This window comes from Leopardus geoffroyi, chromosome C2 (assembly GCF_018350155.1).
Source record: "Leopardus geoffroyi isolate Oge1 chromosome C2, O.geoffroyi_Oge1_pat1.0, whole genome shotgun sequence".
In the NCBI taxonomy this organism is placed as follows: domain Eukaryota; kingdom Metazoa; phylum Chordata; class Mammalia; order Carnivora; family Felidae; genus Leopardus; species Leopardus geoffroyi.
This window is the reverse complement of record NC_059333.1, coordinates 85,150,123-85,159,889: the sequence shown is the minus strand read 5'-3', so window position 1 is coordinate 85,159,889 and position 9,767 is coordinate 85,150,123. Positions and strand designations below refer to the sequence as shown.

Below are 9,767 nucleotides of genomic sequence, written 5' to 3'. Positions count from 1 at the left end.
AACAGCTCACCCAGTCACAAAGTGGGAGATTTCAAAATCCATGTGGCAGCTGATTTCCTAATAGGATGCATTAAACAGGACATTGCATGTTTTACGGGCTGGGGTTGATTAGACCATAAGACTTAAAATATGTAGCTAAAGTGGTTGAAAAATAGGCCTTGGAAGTTCAGATCAAAGCATTACAGGGGGGTGATTAGATAAATAAAAAGTTTAAGCCTAACTGAGCAAATAATTGCACATCCCCTGAAAAGCTCGGTTCACAGGGATTGATCAAATGTGAGTCACCCCAGGCACAGATGTCTTTCTAAGAATATTCCTTTTAATTTTTTTAATATACATCAAAAGAAAAAAAATCTGGGTACTGACCAGCAAATACTCCTGTTTGTATAAGAAAAGCCTCTTTAAGATACTGACAAAAAAATATATATCCCTCATTGTTTAAACTGGCCAGTTTTTTTCCCCTGTCTTTTCCTTCTCAGTCTGTAGAGAAAGGTTTTTGCTTCTTTAATGCAGACTAATAGAGCTCACCTAAAAAAAAAAAAATTCCAAAAGATTTCTGGTGCCTTATCCTGTCCATTATTATACAAAAGTCAGATGTAGATTTATGTTAAAAGCATATACTGTTGTTTTCCTATAGAAAAATATGTCAGTGGGGAAGATTTGTCTTTGTCTAGCTAAAAAACAAAACAGCCGTTGCAAAGCTATTTGTGCATTGGTATGTGCCAGATACAGGTTATCTCATTTAAACCTCATGACAATGCTCAAAGGACAGGTTTTCATATTCCCAGTTTATATGCAAGGAAATTGAGGCACATGTGCAGATTAGACGACTTGCCCCAAGTCACAAGGCTGGGAAGTGGCAGAGTGGAGTGTGAGAGACCAGGTCTAACCCTGGACACCTTCCACCTGAGAGTGCTTCTGTCTGTCACTCATTCTTTAGTAACTAAAGGACTCTGCAACTGCATGTCAATTTCAGTCATTTCTGTGAGATGATCTTGGCAGTTTCCTTGAGGCAGAATCCCACTATTATTTCTTATTTTGAAAATAAGCAATCTGTGATATACATCATAGCTCCCCCCCCCAAAAAAAAAACACAAAACAAGGCAAATGGGTGAATGGACATGCATTCAGAGATACTAAATTTCAAGTCTGTGATTTGGTCACTAGTCTTCCGTGACCAGATGGTGACAAGGCAAGACATTTTGGTAGGCAGAGTTCTTGTCCATGTCTCCGAATCAGCAGTTTCTTGGAAGCAGCACTTATCCTACAGTAATCTTCCAAAATTGGTGATCAGAATTAGGAAGGGAGAATGGAAAATGGTGGCATCAATGCCTGTGCGTGAATCAAGACAAGCTCTCCAGGTCTGCCTGTGACCTACCTTTCACAGCATTATTTGTCATATTTTTATACCTTAATTTATATTCCACTTGTAACTGACACTTTTCATGACCTTCGTTTACTCAAATATTTCTGCAACAGGATGTTGCTTTATATTTCAGTGCCCCTTCAAACCTCAAAAGGTAGGGAAACATGTTAGCACGGCGAACAACCATTCCCTCGGGGAGTCAGACTAGCCTGTTCCAAATCCCAGCTGTGTGACTTTGAGAAAGTTGCTAAGCTCTCTGTACCTCAGTATCAGCTCATAGGGTACTGTCTTTTTTTTTTTTTACATTTATTTATTTTTTGAGAAATAGTGAGACAAAGCGTGAGAGGTGGAGGGGCAGAGAGAGAAGGAGACACAGAATCTGAAGCAGTCTCCAGGCTCTGAGCAAGAGGTCAGCACAGATCCTGATCCAGGGCTCGAACCCACGAACTGTGAGATCATGACCTGAGCCGAAGTCCGATGCTCAACCGACTGAGCCACCCAGGCGCCCCACATAGTGTACTGTCTTAACTTGGGTTGCCATAACATAATACTATAGACTGAGTGGCTTAAGCAGCAGGAATTTATTTCTCACAGTTTTGGAGCCTGGGAAGTCTAAGATCAAGGAGCCAGGCACTTAGGCTCCTGATCAGAGCCCTTGTCCTGGTTTGCAGACAACTGTCTTCCTCCTGTGTCCTCACATGGTAGAGACAGAGCAAGAGCAAGTTCTCTGGTGTTTTCTTATAAAGGTACTACCCGTCATGAAGACCCCACCTTCATGACCTCATCTAACTCTAACCGCCTCCAAAAAGCACCACCTTGTATACCATCACAAGAGGATTAGGGCTAGAGATCCCCCTGCCCTTTCTCCATATTCTCACCAATACCTGTTGTGTCCTGTGTTGTTAATTTTAGCCATTCTGACAGGTGTGAGGTGGTATCTCATCATGGTTTTGATTTGCAGTTCCCTGATGCTCCGTGATGTTGAGCATCTTTTCATGTGTCTGTTAGCCATCTCAAAGTCATCTTTGGAAAATGTCTATTTATGTCTTCTGTTCATTTCTTAACTGAGTTGTTTGGTTTTTGGGTGATGAGTGTGATAAGTTCTTGGATACTAACTCTTTATCAGATATGTCATTTGCAGATATCTTCTCCCATTCCTAAGGCTAGAGAAGCTTTTTATTTTGATGAAGTCCCAATAGTTCACGTTTGCTTTTGTTTCCCTTGCCTTCGGTGACATGTCTAGTAAGAAGTTGCTACAGGCAAGGTCAAAGAGGTTGCTGCCTGTGTTCTCCTCTAGGATTTTGGTAGTTTCCTGTCTCATATTTAGGTCTTTCATCCATTTTGAATTTATTTTTGTGTATGGTGTAAGAAAGTGATCTAGTTTCATTCTGTTGCATGTTGTGGTCGTTTTCTCAACACCATTTGTTGATAGTACTGTCTTTTTTCTGTTGGATATTCTTTCCTGCTTTGTCAAAATTAGTTGACCATATAGTTGTGGGTCCATTTTTGGGTTTTCTATCCTGTTCCACTGATCTATGTATCTGTTTTTGTGCCAGTACTACACTGTCTTGATGACCACCGCTTTGTAGTATAGCTTGTTTTCAATTAGCAATAATCGCGCCTCGGATAAACCTCATTGGCTACGATACTGCCACTGCGCAAAGCTGTAGTATAGCTTGAAATCTTGAATTGTGATGCCTCCAGTATTGTTTTTGCACTGTTGGTGGGAATGCAGACTGGTGCAGCCACTCTGGAGAGCAGTATGGAGGTTGCTCAAAAAAACTAAGAATAGAACTACTCTACGATCCAGCAATTGAACTATTAGGTATTTACCCAAAGGATACAAAAATACAGGTTCAAAGGGGTACATGTGCCCCAATATTTATAACAGCATTATCAACAATAGCCAAACCATAGAGACAGGCAAAATGTCCATTGACTCATGAGTGGATAAAGAAGATGTGTTTGTATATATATGTATACACACACACACACGCACACACACACACACACACACACACACATATATATACATATGTGTGTGTGTGTGCATGTGTTGTGTGTGTGTGTGTACACACAATGGAATATTACTCAGCCATCAGAAAGAATGAAATCTTGCCATTTGCAACAATGTGGATGGAGCTAGAATGTATTATGCTAATAGAAATAAATCAATCAGAGAAGGACAAATACCATATGATTTCAATCATGTGTGGAATTTAAGAAACAAAACAAATGAACATATGGGAAAGGGTGGGAAAGAGAATAAAGGGAAACAAACCACAAGAGACTCTTATCAGTAGAGAACAAACTGAGGTTGATGGAGGGAGGTGGGTGGGAGGTGGACTAGATGGGTGATGGGCATTGAGGAGGGCACTTGTTGGGATGAGCACTGGTGTTGCATGTAAGTGATGAATTGCTGAGTTCTACTCCTGAAACCAATATTGCACTGTATATTAACTAACTAAAATTTTAAATGAAAAAAAAATGCCCTCAAAGTTGAAACAAAAAAAAAAGGGAAAGGATTAGGGCTTCAACATATGAATTAGTTTGGTGGAGATGGAGGGCACATTTAGCCCATTACAGGTACTGCCTGTAAAGCAATTGGCAAGTACTCCATGGAAGTTAGCCATCACTAACTCAGGTACTAAAATTAAGGAAACAAGAAGTATATTAAATGTACCTGTATAAAGGTATATTAAAATGTACCTGTTTACCTATTTTGATGAATATAGAGGGACCAGCTTTTATTGGGCTAGGTGCTGGGCCACACACACAAAGGAAAAATAAGAATAAGGTAAAATTGCATCTTTCAAGGAGCTCCTGGTCTCCTGTGCCCTTGGAAGAAAGTTCTCTAGAAGATACTCTCTCCTCCCAAGAATCACCCTCTGTCTTGCAGGGGACGTGACCAGCCATGGAAAAACATCGAAAATAGGCCTGGTACGCACCCTGTTGAACAACTCTGCAAGCTTTGGGGTTCAAATCCTGCTTGTTGTAATTATTGGCTCCAAATTTGGGCAAGTAATGTAACCCTATTCAGTCCAGCTTTCTCCTCTGTAGAATCAGAAACGATATTTATTTATTTATTTTTAAATATTAACGTATACTGTGCACTGTTGGTGGAATGTAAATTGGATCTGCCACTACAGAAATATGGGAGTGGAAGTTTCTCAGAAATAAAAAAGAGAACTACCTTATGATCCAACAACTCCATTTCTAGGTATTTATCCAAAGAAAAGAAAAACACTGACTTGAAAAAATATATGCATCCCATGTTCATTGAAGCATTAATTATAATAGCCAGTATATGGAAACAACCTAGGCATCCACTGATAGATGAACGGATGAAGAAGATGTGACATATACACATATCATAGATACATGATAGACTATTGCTTAACCATAAAAAAGAATGAAATTTGCAACAACATGGATGGACCTTGAAGGCATTTTACTAAGTGAAATAAGTCAAACAGAAAAAGACACATACCATGTGATGTCGCTCATATGTGAAATCTAAAAAATACAAAAACAAAAAATGTAACTCGGAGAGAACAGATTGGTGGTTGCCAGAGATTGGGAGGAAAGGCAGGTAGACAAAATGTGTGTAGGAGGCTAAAAGGTAAAAACTTCCTGTTATAAAATAAATAAATCCTGGGGATCTAATGCACAGCATGGTGACTATAGTTAACAGTACTGTATTGCATACTGGAAAATTGCTGAGAGAATAAATCTTAAAAGTTCTCTTCATGAGAAAAAAAGTTTTGGCACTTTGTATGATGACAGATGTTAACTGAACTCATTGCAGTAATCATTTTACGAAATTTACAAATATTGAATCATTGTGCTGTACACCTGAAACTAAATGTTTTATGTCGATTATGCCCCGATAAAAAATATTAACGTATGTATTATTATTGCATGAAAGAAATGGTGCTCCATTGGACCTTTGAGCACTGCTCCAGCAGGAGACAAGGAGACAGCTATACAGAGCATGGAGGCTGCAATCCTTGGGCTGAGTGGGTACCACTGCTGTCAGCCTAATAATACACCATAGATACAATAGCAATAGCCCTAGCTTGCAGACATTCTGAGAAGTACATGAAATATATGTAAAATCGACTAGCTGTAGTTTTCACATACAAGTACCTGGTAAATGTTCTCCAAACAAACAAAACAAAACCAAGCACAGTCTGCCCTTGTCAGGAGTGTGTGCGAGAAGAAAGGCTGTGTACTATCAACACGTTTATCTGCAACAACTGGCCAGGGTTCCACAAATAGCTATAATACACTTAGCATGTAGCTGCAGGAAGTAAAAACAAACAAATAAACAGAGTGGCTGAGTGCTACCAACCTTTGTCATCATCCTCAGGAATCCACCGGCTGCGGGTCTTATCAGTTTCAGTGTTAAAATTTAATAGGCTCTAGCACCAAAGATGAAGCAGAGTATAAAGCGAGAAGTTTTTCCGCTGTGTTACTGAGACTTTTCCTGATTCATTTAGAAATTACCCACATGTTCAAAAGAAAACAAAACAAAACCCTACAAGTCTCAAACAGGGCCGACTGCTTCTCCCCTAGAGCAGTTTTCCACATTCACTTAGTCTCATGGAAATGCAGACTCAAAGGAAAGTTCTAAGAGTGATACAAGCTCATTATTCCCCTCTAACTTTGCATTTATACCTCAATAAATATTAATGCGGAGAGTGAGCTAACACAGAACAGTGTTTTTTAAGTCAGAGTATCCTTGTCAGAATCAGCTGAGGCTTTTGTCAAAAAATGGATTCCAGACCAGTTATCTATGTGGGTAGGACTCTGGAATCCACATGTTAAACAGGTTTTCCAGGGGACCCTAACACACACAGATAGGCAAGAACCTCTGAAAAATGGGGATAAAATTCTCTGAATTTTATTTTGCTTTCAGGCAACACCTGCCAATTTTAACAGGGTGATTTTTAAATTGACAGATGAGAAGATGGAGTACCCAAAAACACTTCTGACTTGACGAGTAGCAAATCCCCATGTTAAAACACAGCAAATGACGCTTTCCTAGGGCTATTCTAAGTTCAACACTAGGGCTACTGTAAGCTTGCTAAAATATTAGAAACTAATTTAAAAATAACAAAAGTGTGTGCACGTGTGTGTATATGTGTGTATGTGTGTTCAAGCCAGGTAGACCAAAATGTTAAGTAACCACGACAGAGTAGGGTCACAGAATCACTAATTACATCTCTTTGATACTTAAAAAATGTGGAAAAAAATAATATTCAGTGCGGAGATAGAGCCATTGCATGTCAACCAGCACTGTGTGCCCACTTTGCCAAGCACTGAACTAGCCCTGGATACACGAAGATAAAGCAAACAGCCCTGCTCTCTAGCTCACGTTAGCAGTGGTTCTTAAACAGTTCAGGCTCTAAGAGCCCTTTGGCTTTCGCCCCTGAAAAAATGGATTTTGAATAAGGTTTCAGGTGATTGAAGGAGACCCCAATCCTCACCAAGTCCAGACACAGTATGAATTGAGCAGGTTCTAAATCCTTCAGGTTTGTGGTGTCTCCTTCCTACATGTAATTCAAAATACAATTTAAATGTGTTAAAGAAACAAAAGTGAAGTGCTGTAAATTCAAATTGCTTCTTTCTAGAACTTCAAATTGCCATTTCTATACTGTTGCTTTTTGTTTGTTTGTTCTTGATGTTGGTGTTTTTACTTGTTTGTTTGGTTTAGTGCCTCTGCTTCACCAGAGTCATATGTGTCTATTTAATTTGCCTATAGATAATCCAGCACTATTCTGAGGGAGACACGGCTCCCCAAACACATTAATTACAATACAGGACGTTATGAGCTCTGTAACAGTCTGGGAGTACAGAGCAGATGACCCGGGGAAGAAAGATTCATCTCAACACAGCCATCCAAACATGTTTGAGCTCAAATGGAATGTTCCTTCAGTGATGCTAAGGGGAAATGGCTCTCAGTGAACTGTCAGTGTCCTCTAGTGTGCCCTCAACAATCTGCTCAGACTAATTATTGGGAAGGCCCATGTTAGGCTGGTGTAGAGGGCAGAAAGGGAAGGCATTTGGGTAGCATTGGATGCTCTGTTTTGTTTTCCAACAAAAGATGGTGAAGATTAAGGGCAAGTTAATGTGAGAGCCAACATGCAGCTGGGGGCCAGCAGAGAAAGGAGAGAGCAAAGATTGTGGCAGAAAAAGAATAATCATGTGAGAGAAAATCCCAATGCCACCATGAAGGAATGGGGAGGAAAATGGTTAAAGGAAGGATAGAGGAAGTTACCAAGCAGATTTACCTTTAATGTTGACAATAGAGCAAAGACACCCAAGTGACCTAGGTTCCCATCCAAGACAGATCTCCATCCTGAGTGCTCAAGTTAGTCGCCTCATAAGACATTTGTTTTTAACTTTCACACACACATCGACCCATGTCTTCTCAATCGCCACCTGCTTCCACCCAAACATCCAGGGAAGAGTTGAGTGTTTATTTATTTATGCTCTGCCTGTTTCCAAAATGGATTTAGGGCAGCAGAACACAAGAGGTAAGTCAAATTTCACTGTTAAAAATTCATCACTAAGAATTTTCCATATCTTTAGTCAGACAACACTTGATCATTAGGAGGTGACGTTAGTGCTGCTGACACTGTTGATGTTCTGGTGTTTCTTTCTGCTTACGTAATAGAGAAGAAGATCTCTTGCCCTCAGCTCTGTACTGGTTCCTTTTAAATATTTCAGGGCAAGGTATTAAGAACCATATTTTCAACGTTTATTTATTTTTGGGACAGAGAGAGACAGAGCATGAACGGGGGAGGGGCAGAGAGAGAGGGAGACACAGAATCGGAAACAGGCTCCAGGTTCTGAGCCATCAGCCCAGAGCCTGACACGGGGCTCGAACTCACGGACTGCGAGATCATGACCTGGCTGAAGTCAGACGCTTAACCGACTGTGCCACCCAGGAGCCCCAAGAACCATATTTTCGGATGGAGAGTCAGTCCATGGGTGTGAAGGTCATGATGATGATCACTACCGTTTCAAAGGTGCCTGCCATTTTATATGTAACTATATTGAATTCTCACAACCCTTTAAGAATGTACTACTATCCCTCATTCTACAGATGAGAAAACTGAGGACCACAACAGGAATTATTCATTTGCATGAGGCCACGTGGCTAATAGTGACAGGTTTCAAACCCAGTTGTGACTGACTTCAAAGCCTATCTGTTTTCCTTTACACTGCTCTGCCTTCCTGAGATGGGGTGAAGGTGGGAGGAGGGGCGCCCTCAGCTGTCTGTGGGAAGAAACTCAGATCTAGACCCTCAAGTAGAGATGTTCATTCTGTGCTATGGGCACATAGCATTTGTCCTCTTTCTGAAACATGTCTTTGCTGTTGGCCTGTTCCAAGGATTTTATTCATGTGTTCCACCTACATGAACAGGGTTTGCTTTAGCATCGTTTATGTAATGTAAATATCATCTTTCCCTGTGGGAATCTTTTTCCTTTTGGAAACTGAAGGTTTGGGCCTGAATTTGTGCATGTTTTGCCTGGCTGATCATTGTCGTGAGCAACTTAATTGATTGTTTATGAGAAAAGGTAAACACGCTATTTTCAAACACCGCTACAGAAGTAAGATTATGTAATTAAGATGCTCAGTTACAATTTTTGTCTTTTACACAGTACTTTAAAAATTTTGAAAGGTAAAGGTTGAATGGAATTTTGTTAAAAAGGGGGGAATTTAACAGTATCCCATCAGGAGTTAATTAGACATTTATGTGCCAGATAATCTCAGACTATCCTTCCACTAGCCCCTGCTTCTGTGACTTGTGTCTGTAAGAACACTGAGGCCAAAGTAAAGGTCAGTGGTAGCACCAAAATTTTGAGATAGGTACTCAGACCTGCATTAGCAAAAGAGCTCTTTGGTGGAATATTCCCCTGTGCCTAAATGAATTGGTCTGCCTTGTATTTTATCAGCTAGAGCTGAGTTCTTTTACAAGACAGTGACAGTGGTAGTGTTCTCAAACTGTTTCTGAAAAATGAAAGAGGAATTTCCCTTCCCCTTTAAGCCTGATATGAATGTTTTGCTCATTATCTGTTTAAGGTCATCTTGATGTCGATAAAAATAGTGGTACTTTCAACAGAAGATTTTGTTTTGTTCCTAACCATGACCAACGTCAACTCAACGTCCATTCCCTATGGCTGTGGACCTGGATCAAAGATATTCTTTTCAAAAACAGATCGCCAAGGCCTGTGATACATATAGGTTGGCAGTGCTGTAAACTTGAAGACAAGTAGGGCAGCACATACAGACAGGCATAAATGATTTTGATGATAAATAACTAAGACTAGTTAAGATATACTGGCTGGTCATTTTTTTATGCCACTTTTCATTTATGTATGGGAGAACT

General features: G+C 40.1%; 1 pseudogene; it reads right to left on the bottom strand.

Moving 5' to 3' along the window:
• Positions 1 to 2,945: 2,945 nt before the first annotated feature.
• LOC123576345 lies at positions 2,946 to 3,032 on the bottom strand (annotated as a pseudogene).
• Positions 3,033 to 9,767: the final 6,735 nt, after the last annotated feature.